General features: G+C 40.0%; 1 protein-coding gene across 2 annotated transcripts in view; it reads right to left on the bottom strand.

The window, feature by feature from the left end:
• Window positions 1-2,648: 2,648 nt before the first annotated feature.
• Window positions 2,649-13,270, bottom strand: part of WASHC3 (WASH complex subunit 3) — a 94,029-nt gene continuing 83,407 nt past the window's right edge. For both annotated transcript variants that reach the window (XR_009265405.1, XR_009265406.1), the window contains exon 8: window positions 2,649-3,158. The gene's annotated coding sequence lies outside the window, so the exon portion shown is untranslated. The remainder of the gene's footprint in view (window positions 3,159-13,270) is intronic.

Genomic DNA, 13,270 nt, shown 5'->3' with positions numbered 1-13,270 from the left:
ATGCTTAGCTTGCCCAGTGAGTAACTCATGCCTGGGCGGGCGGGGGGGGGGGGGGGGTGGTCCAGAGGCCTAGAGTTGGCAGGGAAGCTCCAAGGAGAGAGAGAATTTAGCTGGCTCCGAACTCTGATTAGAATTTGAATAAGAGAAAGAGAAAGAGAAGGAAGGAAAAATATGATTAAGACATGGAGTGGGGAATGAGCATTGAGAAGTAGCTAAGGGGTTGGAGGAAGGGACCAGGCTGAAATAAAAGAGTCTAGAGTTGGAAATGGGAAGGCTGATTGGCAATTTACTTGATGACCAGAGCTAATTGGCTCCCCATCTTCAGAGGTATCCCAAAGTAGCACTGAGAATCAGACTACAAAGAATGAAGATCCTCATGAAACCTAGGCCCAGCTGTGTAAACTCTGTTTTAGCCTTGGCCTTGCTAAAGGCAGATGCCTGGAGAGCCCAGTTGGGGGCTGGGTTGGAAGGATACTGCTTGAAAAGCTCCCCAGTGGCTGATCCAGAAACATCCAGGCTCATACCACTGTCTCACTAGTTTCTTTCAGAAAGGGACTAAGGAGCATAAAGCAAACCCAGTCATCATAACCCATCTGATAGCACTCTCCAGAGAGTTTATTAACCTAAATTTGTCTTATATTACCTATCTACCAGGACTTCCTGGTGAAGCTAAGGAGTTGGGGACCTTTTTGAGCCATTCTGAGCAAACACCATCTTCAGATTATTTTCCTACTAAGGTGGCTTCTATCATTTTCATTTGCAAAACCTTCTCTTTTTCTTCACATTTGAAAGAAACCCAGTACGACTGTTGTAATTTTTTTTCATGTAAATTATAAATATTTAGAACTTCTGTCAAAAAAAAAAAAAGAAATAAAAGCAGATGTTTTCCCTTATCCTGGCCCCAAGTAGTACCACATTAAAAAACAGTATTTTCAAGTCTTGTTAAAAAGTATCTCAAGAAAATAAACATTTGTTGAATGCAAACAAGAATAGAATATGGCACTTAAAAAAATTTTTTTTTAACATTTATTTTTGAAAGACAGAGAGACAGAGCATGGGGACAGGCAGAGAGAGAGGGAGCTGGCTCCAGGCTCTGAGCTGTCAGCACAGAGCCCGATGTGGGGCTCAAACTCACAAACCACAAGATCATGACCTGAGCTGAAGTCCGACGCTTAACCAACTGAGCCACCCAGGTGCCCCCAGAATATGGCACTTTAAATATTAATATAGAATTCAGAGCAAAGGAGTCTGAAGCCCAGAGAGACTGAGTGACCTGTATAAGGTCACAGAGTGAATATACAGCCAACTCAGAATCTGAACTTCATTCTCTCAAGCCCTAGCCTGAATATAGAAAGCCTAGTTAGTGCTTTCTATATTCTACGCAGAAGATGGACTGCAAAAGGAACCTATCCTAGTTTTGGACTCAGTTTGCAAGCCTCAGAATTTGGATCCCAACGCCAACTGCAACAGAGTTCAGAGATGCCTGGAAAACTTTTAAAGCCAAATCCAGCAACCTCTGCTCACTTCTCATTCTCACTGCCTCCATGACATTTGGTGCTTCTGACTGTACCCTCCTTGAATTCTCTCCAGCTCTGGCTCAAACTCATCTCTTTCATCACTGGTCTATCAGCAGGAGCTCTTCTTCAGAGTTGTTTTTCCTTTTACATTTCATTTCTGGGCTACTTTTTCTTTCTGTTCTACACCAGTGGGTCTCAGTCAGGGATATGTATCAGGATTTCTTGTGCAACCTATTTAAAACTTGGAAGTAGGGGTGCCTGTCTGGCTCAGTCCGTAGGGCATGTGACTCTTGATCTTGGGGTTGTGAGCTTGAGCCCCATGTTGGGTACAGAGATTACTTAAAAATAAAATCTTACAGGGGCACCTGGGTGGCTCAGTCGGTTAAATGTCCGACTTTGGCTCAGGTCATGATCTCACGGTTTGTGAGTTTGAGCCCCACGTTGGGCTCTGTGCTGACAGCTCAGAGCCTGGAGCCTGCCTTGGATTTTGTGTCTCCCTCTCTCTCTATCCCTCCCCCACTCACACTCTCTCTATCTCTGTCTCAAGAATAAACATTAAAAAATTTTCTAATAAAAAAATAAAATAAAATCTTAAAAAAAAAAAAAACTTGGAAGCATAATAGCCATAATTTGAAAAATCCCCTCAGGTGACTTTGATGGACACTCCTGTAGCAAAGAGTATTTTTGAAATATGGCTCCAAAATATTTCCCATCCCACATGCCCTTCTGCGATGTGACCATGCCATTTTCCCCATCAAGAGGTGGAATCAATTTCTCAACTTCTTGAACATGATTAGGCCCTGTGACCAATAAAATGTAACAGAGTAACACTGTGCCAGTTCTAGCCATGGTCCTTTACGGGCCTGGTAGCTCTAACTCCTGCCTCTGTAAGAAGTATCATCAAATATCCTGAGACCACCATGATATGAGAAACCCAAGCCATATGGAGCACCTCAAATGATAAGACCCCATGTGTGGAGCATGGAGACACCATGGATGAGTGAAGAACCACCCTGAAAGTGGATCCTCCAGGCCCAGCCACTATAGTTAAGACCATGTAAAACAAAACTATCTAGCTTACCTAATCCTTCCTCAAATACTGACCAACAAAATAACGAGAAAAATAAGTGGTTGTGTTAAGCTTTGTGTGCTGGTTTATTTCTTACTCAATGATAGGTAAGCCAGACCAATCTCTCCCTCCGCATAAACACACAACCTTGCTAAGAACCATTGCTCTGTACTGTCTACCAGGCCTATATGATTTCAGCCACTACCATATGAGCTGACAGCTCAGAAATCATCTCCTCTCTGTCTGCGTATTTATATAGATGATCTGCTGGCACCTCAAATGCAATACATACTAAACTGAATACATCATTTCCCTTTTCAAAACTCCTGTTCTCTTGCAGTGAATTGCCCACACTATCTTCCACATCACCTTGGAATATTTTTTCACTCTCTTTCACCTGGGGTAGCCAATAAGTCACAAAGTCCTTTCGTTCTTTTCTTCATATCTACTCTGTCATTGTTCCAGTGAGGTCTTTATCGTCTCTCAGCTGCAATGTAGTAGTGATCTCCCAAGTGATCTCCTTTTTACCATTTCTTCACTTCATCTCCCACATCATGGCCAGAATGATTTTCCTAAAACAGGAGTGGGCTCACATTATTTCTGTTCCCCCAAAACAACAACAACCCAGAACATTTACCAATAAAACTTTACCCTTCTCAGTGTGGTAATCAACACCCTTCACTACTGAGCAATAAAGTAACTTCAACTCTCATTCATTACCTCCTTGTCTCAGTATAACTCCTGGCTACCTGATCTGCCAGTTGCCTTTCCAGAACTCTGGGCTTCTGGATGACTCAGTCTGGAATACCTTTGCTCTCCTTTTTCATATGTAGAAAGTCTTTGTATATCTCAAAGCCCAGCTCAATTTTCATGTTTTTCTGGATGCAGTTTTGGGTTGTTCTTTTCCCCAGGGCTGTCACATACAGATTTGCAGATTGTATACTATACAACTCTAAGGAAAGACATTCACAATGACCACAACATAAATCGCACCTCCTAGAGTTGTATAGTGCACAACTTACAACAACACATAAGTACTTATTTCATTCTCTGCACTCCTTAGACATGGTTCTTTATTTTGTTCTCTTAAAAATACTTTTATATTTTATATAAAATATTATATATTTTATATCAGTGCCTATATGCTAGGCACTGAGTAAAGACCACAAAGATTCGTTATGAGATTTTGGTCTTGAGAGGCTTAAAGTTAGGGCAGACAGGTATATAATCAAATGTATGCCAAAAACACTTTCACCTCTATTTTATCCTTAATTTATCCTTCCCCATTTTAGAGTTGGTTGAGAGCTCTATTTTAGTGCAAAATTCTTAGGGGCAGAAGTCATGTCTTATTTATCATAGCCCACAATGAACACTTGGCTTTGCACTGTATAGTGTCTCAGATAACGGTTATTAGATTGTATCAGATGTACCAGTTGTAACAAGAACAACCATTTATTGGCTCTGTACATGGAACACTGCTAACCCCATAATGCTGGATGAGGTTTAAAAAAATGTTTTATTTATTTTGAGAGAGAAGGAGAGCGAGAGTGAGAGCGAGAGAAGAGAGAGAAAGAGAGAGAGAGAGAATCCCAATCAGGCTCTGGGCTGTCAGCACAGGGCCTGACCTGGGGCTCGATCTCATGAACTGTGAGATCATGACCTAAGCCAAAATCAAGAGTCAGACGCTTAACCACCTGAGCCACCCAGGCCCCCCATTTCCTTTTCTAAATGGGCACTCAGCTAGACTGCTTTTCCTAGCTTTCCTTGCAGTTAGGTGCATACAGCTGAATTTTGGCCAAACAAATGTGGACAGAAAGTGATATGTATCTAGGCCTGGCCTATATGAACTTTCTGCTTAATTTTCCACATTCCTTTTTTCCACCTGAAGCTTGGTGGACAGTACTCTGATGATCTAGAGCAGGTGGCACTATAAAAAGGAATGAGATTGTACCCTTGAAATATGATCATTGGCTGACCAAGAGTTCTTACATTATTACATGAGGGAGAAATAAACCTTTATTATGTAAAGCTTAAATTTGGGGACTGCTTGAGTTTAATTTGCCTAATACAAATTCTAAGTTTAATGTAACATTCTCAGACTGATCATGACTACCTGCATTTCAAGAGTACCCAGTAAAGAAGATTCTAAAATTGCATTTATCACCCCCATTTAAGTATAAACCCTCTCATCTCTGTCATCAGAAATAATGGCCTTGTTCAATCTCTCACTTTTGTAATATTCAAAATACATGTGATTGGAATAATACCAAACAACTTCTCTTAAAATACATTTCAATAAGCCTAGAGAAAACTCTTTGGTATAGAATTTGAAAAGGCCTAGAGATCCCTGCCCCTGGTTAGGACATTGCTTGTGCCCTTCACAGCAGGCTGCTGCTGTCTACTGACATCATGAGATGGGAATACTGATACTCAGGTCCACTGTGTGCTGGGAAAGAAATAGCAGGGACTATGCTTTGACTTCCTCAATGCCTTAAAGCCAGTTTGCCACTTGTCATAACTCCATGGTTTGCATTCCTGTGACAAACTTACCACTTCTTGTTTTGGTTAAAAAAAAAAAAAAACTCTAAGAGAGAAATGAGGCCACAAAATTGAGGAAGGCCCAATGCACACCTTTTTTCTTTCATTTACTCAACATACATTTTCTAGCACGTATTATATTCACAACACTGTGTGTGTACGGGGAGGGTAGTTCAAACAAATATAATAAACAGATCTGCTTTGAGGGACGTTTTTAGACTGTTGGTATTTGACAGCAAGCAGCTATTTGAAAGACAGTATAGAGTAGAAACAGAATCCATCAATTACTGTGGTTTAAACTGGGCACCCACTTACGCACTTAAGTTCAGTTTCCTCCTCTGTCATTTTTGAGGATCGTTGAAAGAATTAGAGAATTCCTTAGCATGATGCCTGGCAAATAGTAGGTTATAGCTCTTCTTACACAGGGAGACAACGCACACACACATGCCTAAACAGTTGGATATTCAAGATATAGCAAATAATTGGCACAAATAAGAAAAGTTGGATGAGTTTGGAGGTGGGACTATCACGTTGGGATGAATGGACAAAATAAGTTATTAGTTTTACTTAATTAAGGCTTTCTCTTAGAATATTTCTCATTTATAATCTAATGTGGATGCTAGATCTAAATGTAAAACTCTCATGCAGGAATCTCCAAAAAAGGTATAAATGGAGAGAGGATTTTTTTAAGTTTATTTATGTATTTTGAGAGAGAGTGTGTGTATGAGAGCACGTGTGAGTGAGGGAGGGGCAGAGAGAGAGAGGGAGAGAGAGAACCCCAAGCAGGCTCTGCACTGTCAGCATAGGATCCAAAGCAGGGCTTGAACTCACAAACTGAGATTATGACCTGAACTGAAATCAAGAGTTGGATGCTTAACCAACTGAGCCACCCAGGTACCCCAAGGAATTTTTTATTCCAGAAGAAAAGTTCCTGTATTAGATGAAAAAATTCACAACAGGACTGCTGAATTACACCTGTGTGTGTGTGTGTGTGTGTGTGTGTGTGTGTGTGTATGTGTGTTTAATAGGCATGCTACATACATGAAGGATAAGCCATAAAAATTGTTCATATGTTCAGGAACAAAGAGTTATAACATAATTTGTAAAATTATGGAGATCCAATGTTAGAAGAAGATCTTTCAATCCAAACCATTCATTTACAATAGAAGAAACAGAGTCAAAGAGATAACTTGTCTAAGGCCACACAAGTAGGATATTGTGAAGCCAGGACCTGAATCTTAATTTCCTAGATTTCTGTCACAATGCTCTGACTACTAATTCCCTTGTCCTTAAGGCCTAAGAAGTAATTCCATACTGCCACTGGATAGAGCTTCTCAGAGGTCTTAGTTTTTAAGAGTGAATAATTCCAGTGAAGACTTCCCAGTACTATGGGCAGAGGTCAGGCTTGAACAAAAACTCTATGAAGGATTCCACAAAATAGTTAAAAATACTTAAAATAGCCCTCCTTTATTGAACCCTTGCTTTGTGTCAGGCACTGTGCCAAACACTTTACATATATAATTATTTACCTAAATTTTCATTCATACATAATGTATGTCAGGCATCTACACTATGTGCTAGGATACAATAGTGAAAAGATATGCTTGGTTCTTGAGCTCATGGAATCCCTAGCCTTCCCCATAACAGAAATTCCATAAGATTTGTTTGTTTATTGCATCCATTTACAGGAGATAGAAAAGGCCCTGAGAATAACAATGATGGCATCCATATATTAACCACCTGCCCCACACCAGGCACTTTTCTGAGCACTCTCTGAGTAAATCTGATCAACAGCTCTATGAGATAAAAAACGGAGGCATAAGAAGCTAGTGTGACTGGTGCAAGGTCACATAGGTAGTAAGAAGTGATCAAGGATTGGAATCAAGACTATCTGATTCCAGTGTCCATGATTTTAACCTCTACATTATACTGACCAGTTGGATTCCTGCTCTTACTTTTTCCCCCCAATGTTTACTTATTTTGAGAGAGAGAGTGCACACACAAACAGAGAAGAGGCAGAGAGAAAGAGAGACAGAATCCCAAGCAGGCTCTGCACTGTCAGCACAGAGCCCAATGAGGGGCTCAAACTCACAAACCATGAGATCATGACCTGAGCCAAAACTGAGAGTCAGATGCTTACCAGACTGAGCCTCCCAGATGCCCTTCAAACCTTTTTAAACAATTTTTTAAGTTTATTTGTTTTGAGAGAGGGAGAGAGGGAGGGAGGGAGTGAGAGAGAGAGAGAGAGAGAGAGAATGAATGTGAGTGGGGGAGGGGCTGAGAAGGGAGGGAGAGAGAGAGATTCCCAAGCAGGCTCTGTACTGCTAGTGCAGAGCTCCATGTGGTATTCAGACTCACAAACCGTGAGATCACGACCTAAGCCAAAATCAAGAGTCAGTTGCTCAACCAACTGGGCCACTCAGGCACCCCATTTGAACCTAGAGATTATTAAGAAATAGAGGCTGCTGGTAACAATATTGCTGCATCTGCATTCAGACAAAACTTTTTCTGAGGTTGGGTTGCTTTATTTAAATATAGAGATAGCAAGTATCTACCTAAATCTTCACACTCCTGTTAGAAAAAGACAATTTCTGGGGCGCCTGGGTGGCGCAGTCGGTTAAGCGTCCGACTTCAGCCAGGTCACGATCTCGCGGTCCGTGAGTTCGAGCCCCGCGTCAGGCTCTGGGCTGATGGCTCAGAGCCTGGAGCCTGTTTCCGATTCTGTGTCTCCCTCTCTCTCTGCCCCTCCCCCGTTCATGCTCTGTCTCTCTCTGTCCCAAAAATAAATAAAAAACGTTGAAAAAAAAATTTAATAAAAAAAAAAAAGAAAAAGACAATTTCTTCAGAATTAAATGCCAACCATAAAATTTATTGTGTAATAGAATTTACCCATCCGTTTAAGCCACCCTGTTGCAAGGTATAGACATACTCCTTGAGACAAAAAGCAGACTTGAACAATTTTCATTTTCACGTAAATTCTATTAAAGAAGAATAAAATAGTGAAATTGCAAAATTTCTCCATTCCCTTCCACCATATGGGTTTCTTTGAGGTTTAATAATACTATAAATAAAGCAGCTTCGAAATGAAATACAAAACAGTGAATAACAATCTAAAAACATTTTGAAGAAGCAAGTATTATATCCCAGTGTTGCCAGGCTTTCAACATAAGTAAGATAGAAAACAGAGAGAGAATTCTCATTTGTTCTATCAAGAAAGCATAAATATTGGCTTCGTATTAAGCCAACCTCTTGCAGCTGTACACCAGCTCTCAACTATTAAAAAGATTCTTAAATTCCCAGGGAAACAAAAATCAATTTCAGCCATATAAGTCTGTATATAAATCTATTGTGGTTTATTCCAAATATTTTCTCATCAAGGAGTTTGGAACAAAAATTTTTTTGAAAGAGAAATTCTCCAGTTCACCCATTACACCATTATAAATACTTGAATGACTTCCAGTCACTTTGCCTAGAAAATCTCAATGTTTGTGTAGCATGCCAATGACAGCTCAGCAGCAATGTCAATACTTTTCATTATTTGGCAAGACAACCACTCATAGCAATAGATTGGAATTCTGACTGCCTTTTTCATATATTATATTTCACTTTTGTCACAGCACACAGGATGTTTACTCTTGCCCTCTCGGCAAGATACTCATTTCTGAGCTTATATTAAAAATCTATTTTATCTGTTAAAGCTTAGAATGAGCTAAGTGTTTACTGTTTTAATCCCAAATCAATGTGTGTAGTCAGGTCTTGAAAGAATTCCAATCACTGTAGCTCTTGTTCATATTTTAGATGGATAATGCTATTGGGTTGTTTTCCTTGGGCTCAATTTACATATTCTATTTGTAGGAATTATGGACACTGGTATGGTGACTATAGTTCAAACAGAGCAATGGATGTGTTATTAATTTTCTGGGTGTGGTAAGAATCTGTACTGGCAAAATGAAATATACACATTTATTAAAGTTTTGTGAAACAGAGTAGAATGGAGATGTGCTTCTCAAACTTTAGAGTGTTTTAGAACCTCTTGCAGAGGTTCTATAATCAGTGATTCTGATTCAGTAGGTCTGGATGGAGTTTGAGATTTTGATTTCTAACAACATCCCAGGTGATGCTGATGTTGTCATTTCAAGGACCATCTTTTGAGTGGAATAAAATGGAATGGCCAATAGGGAAAGCAAAAATCTTGCTTTTCCATTTACAGACTTATTGATTTGGGGGTAATTTACCTAACCTATTTTGTTTTTTATAAATTTTTAAAAAGTTTTTTACTTATTTTTTTTGAGAGACAGAGAGAGTGAGCAGAAAGAGAGGGAGAGAGAGAATCCCAAGCAAGCTCCTCACTGTCAGCATGGAGCCCGATGTGGGGCTCGAACTCACAAACCGTGACAGCATGATCTGAGCTGAACCCAAGACTCAGACACTTAACCAGTTGAGCTACCCAGGCGCCCTCACTTAATTTATTTTTAAGCCTTAGTTTCCTCATCTGCTCAATGGGGGGTTTATTAAGGATTAGATAAGTCTGTATGGCACTTGACATAGTGCTGGACAGATACCTAGTATGTGTTCAATGAATCATGGCCATGGTTATGAGAGATGATACAGTCTCCTTCTCTGGGATCCAACTGGTTGAATCTGCAGTGCCTCTGCTTCATATTCTAGTGTATTTGGCAAATTACTTGTTAAGTGTGTCCAGATTAGGAGTGATCTGATCAGTGAGTTAGCAACTATTCAGAACTTGAATTGCTCAGGTGGGCTCTAAAACAGTTGAATATTTTGCTCCTTGGCCTTCAAACTAACTACCATACTGGAACTTTGATTCTCTGTACTTTGGATTAGTTTTCATTTAAATTACTTTATAGTCCACAGGTCCACAGTTATGTCTTCTTGTGAATGATCTTTTTAAGAACAACATCAGTTTATTTTCGAAATCAAATTCAAGTCTTTGGAGAATAATATCATTTCTCTCCATATTTTGTTATTAAGAGGCCTGGTGTTCTGCCAAGACAACATATTAATAAATTTAAGCTTGAGATTTTCATTGTCATGTGAACATTGAAATTGGCTCTCAATTACACAAAACAGCCAATTCAACAGGATACAGTATTGGATTTACAATGAACATGTCTGTGAAAAAATGACTTTAAAATCCCTGATTTTGTGGTTTGCTTTTAATTAGTTAAAAAGTCATGATGCACCAGTCACAAGAATCTCAGCCAGCTCAGGCTAAGTTAATTTTGAGAAATAAATGACTTGACTTTAGTCAAATGTTAATAAATGTATTTGTCTTGCATTCAACCATTTATTCAGCTATTAATCTAGCAGTGAGTCCCATTTCTGTGGTGGGTGATGGTCTAGATGCTGGGGAAAACACTTACCCCACCCTCCCAGAATTTACAGTCTAGTGAGAAAGGTAAGCGCACAGTTATTAGAACCTCATTTTAAGAGGTTGATAAATCTCCAGTCCTGAGCAGTTAGCAAGCTATAGAAAGTAAGCCTATTATTTGTGTTCCTATTCAATTGCTCATAGAATCTGTTAACCATTGTCCAAAGCTTGAGGCACATCCAGACAGCACTGGATGATGTCTTCTAGAAGTAGGATCCTCCAGAGCTTCTAACCAAAGAAGAACCTACATTTCCTACAACTTCATTTGTGAAATGAACTTAGAACAAGAAAATCAAGTCAACTTTGTAGCTTGCAACCAACTGTTGCATAAACTCTCTAGCAAAATGACACCATTGAAAAGAGTACCAATCTATACATCAAAATGGATTTTTCTGGCTTTTCAAAAGATGCAGGGATTTACATTCATATGATCTGTTACAAACTGAACGTTTATGTCCTCACCCCCAGTTCCCCTACCCTCACTGAATTCATATGCTTAAGGTCTAACCACCAATGTGATGGTACTTGGAGATGAGGCCTTTGGAAGGTAATTAGGGTTAGATGAGGTCATGAGGGTGGGACCTTCACAATGGGATTAGTGTCCTTATAAGAAGAGACACCAGAGAGTTTGCTCTTTTCTACTCTCCTAAGTAAGGACACAGCAAAAATGTGGCTGTCTGCAAGCCAGGAATCAGGCACTCACCAGAAACCCAATCAGCTGTTACCTTGATCTTAGACTTCCTAGCCCCAGAACTGTGAGAATAAACATCTTTCATTTAAGCTACCCAGTCTATGGTATTTTGCTATGGCAGCCCACGCAGACTAAGACATGACTTTAGAAAGATGACAAGGATTTGTACAAAACTGTGGAAATGCATCAAACATATTTCATTTTCCCCAAGCAGGGCCCTCAGCCCATCTGCCAGGCCAGCTCTTTACCACTGCCTACACAGTGTTTGCTCTTTCTTGCCTAGAGCTGTCACTCCTCTTTGTCCTGTTTTCTTTACCAAAATGCCTGTCCCAAATCTTCCACTTCTGGCTCAGAGGCTCTAAGAAATCTTTTCCTGATTAGCCCTAGTCCTTTCCCAGGCAATCCTTCACTGCGAAGTTTGTTTCCCTACACACTATTTTCATCTCTATTGTGTATTTATGTTCCTTCAAGGATGTAGGTCTTATCTCCTAAACTAGACCCTGAGCATCTCTAAGACTAGGGTCTAGACTTTTCAAATCTTTTGTGTTCTCCATTGGCCCTCTTAGAGTGTCGTGCAAATAACACGGGCATGAAACTTACTGAATGAAAATTAAACTGAATGCTGAGAGCCAACGAATGTTCTGAGGCAAATGAATCAAGAAGTGCAAGGAAGTACAATAAAACCCTGGCTCCAGAGCCTGCTGGTGGGGGTGGGAGAGAGCCGTTGTGGATAAGTGAGCTTAATAGATGGCTGAGGATTCATCCTTTTAAACACCAAGGGTTTTAATTATCTTGGATGGAAACATTTCCAATATATTAATCTTCCCTGCCTTCTAAAATAGTGCTCTGTAAACATAGCCTGGCTTGATGATGTGTCATTAGAAGTAGTGGTGTGCTAGGACACCGAGAAGTCTTCAGGCCCGTCAGAGATATGCAGAACTGTTTGTCCCTATTTTAAATGGCTGCAGATTGCTCTCTCTCTCTCTCTCTCTTTTATTGTTGTTTTGTTTTTTAGCTTTTCTGGATCCTCCCTTTCTGCTGGACTGTCCATCTCACCGATGCCCATGTGACTGACTGTACCATTTCTACACCCTGCTCCTAATTTGTGGCTTCTCATCTGAAATGAGTTTGGAAATCACATGTCCAAGCTCAGTGGTTGTTGTTATGATTACTGTTGGAGATGCTTGCAACTGAGAGCAAAGGGCTCTGTGTGAGGGCTTGCTGGGGTCTCCATGGCTACAGGGACAAGAGACAGACTCCTAGCTATTGTGAACTCCTAATTCAGCTTTTCTGAAGCCTTTTTAATGTACTTCCTATTCTACTTTTCTAGTCTAGAAATATTTTTTTTCACATAAATTAGGAATTAAATACATACTAGGTACCCTAGCATGGCCCTCTAAAATAAATACCTTGTCTGGCTTGATCACTGTTTTCTGTACTGCACTAGTACCTAGTAGGCACTCAACACATACTTGTTGAGTCAATGAAATAAACTTTATAATCTCAGCAGAGATAAGATATTGATTCACATATACACAAAACAAGCTTTCAAAGTAAACTATAGTAAGAATCATAACAGATAAAGTATGTACAAGGACCAAAAGATTATTTCTTGCTGGAAAATCCAGAAGGACTTCATGGATGAGGTAGTAGTTTTGACTTGGCCTTGAAGAATGGTGTCATATTTTGATCAGCAATAAGTTAGGAAAGTAAGAAGAGACAAGAACACCACAGACAAAGCCAAGATGCTACAGTGGGAAGGGTGTATATGGGATACGATTAGTACATTCTAGCTGGAGTACATGTAGGGGAGTAGGAGGAAATCACATTATAATGTTATATTGAGGTCAAAGTATGGGTGGACCTTGAACATCAGGCTAAAGAATTTGGATTTTGTCTACTAGGTGACAGGAAGAAACTGGGGGTGGTTTAGGCTGGGAGGTGACATCCTTAGAGCTGGGCTTTAGAAGTCTTGGTAAGTGTTGGAGTTTAGGAATTGAAAGGAAAAAGGGCTGGAGGTGATTTCAAGGGTATAGGTAGGAGGCAACATGGGCCTGAACTGG

The sequence above is a fragment of the Neofelis nebulosa genome, chromosome 8, assembly GCF_028018385.1.
Source record: "Neofelis nebulosa isolate mNeoNeb1 chromosome 8, mNeoNeb1.pri, whole genome shotgun sequence".
Lineage (NCBI taxonomy): Eukaryota > Metazoa > Chordata > Mammalia > Carnivora > Felidae > Neofelis > Neofelis nebulosa.
This window is presented reverse-complemented; position numbering and strand designations above follow the sequence as displayed.